This window comes from Sorex araneus, chromosome 5 (assembly GCF_027595985.1).
Source record: "Sorex araneus isolate mSorAra2 chromosome 5, mSorAra2.pri, whole genome shotgun sequence".
Taxonomy (NCBI): domain Eukaryota; kingdom Metazoa; phylum Chordata; class Mammalia; order Eulipotyphla; family Soricidae; genus Sorex; species Sorex araneus.
Window position 1 is genome coordinate 176,459,130 of NC_073306.1, and position 618 is coordinate 176,459,747.

The 618-nt window shown below is 28.3% G+C and overlaps 1 non-coding gene across 1 annotated transcript; it reads left to right on the top strand.

Annotated features, from left to right (window-relative positions):
* Positions 1-202: 202 nt before the first annotated feature.
* On the top strand, positions 203-309 carry LOC129405218 (U6 spliceosomal RNA). The gene has a single exon (XR_008630401.1). It is a non-coding gene; the product is annotated as a U6 spliceosomal RNA (small nuclear RNA).
* Positions 310-618: the final 309 nt, after the last annotated feature.

Below are 618 nucleotides of genomic sequence, written 5' to 3' on the forward strand. Positions count from 1 at the left end.
TAATTGAGCTCTTTCCCAAATGCACATTTATATGAAATAAAATTTTATATTGAATGTAAGTAAATAATTCCAGCAGTATCCCTTTTTATATATTATATTGTTTTAGATAAAATTCCCTTAAGTTCAGTATTTGGAGTATATAAAGAATGTGTTTTAGAACACTGATAAACAGAAAAGTAAAACATAATAAATAAAAATCACCGTGCTCGCTTCGGCAGAACATATACTAAAATTGGAACGATACAGAGAAGATTAGCATGGCCCCTGCGCAAGGATGACACGCAAATTCGTGAAGCGTTCCATATTTTTTTAAAATAAAAATGCTGCTTAGAAGTATAAAAATGATATTGTTAACAGGTATTTTCAGTTATGCCTAGTTTCTGGCTAAGGTTTTAAGCAGGTATACTCCACACTAATGAATGGATCAAACCACATAAGACAAGAATTGGCCTTTGATTTTAAATATCTAGTTTGTTCCTTATAAACCTTGTCAATAAAAATGAAAAAAATAAAAATAAATAAATAAATAAATAAATAAATAAAAATCACCAATATGCTACTATCTAAAGAGACATTGCAAGAGGTTTGAACCATACTTTTACAGTATGAATTTCTTTT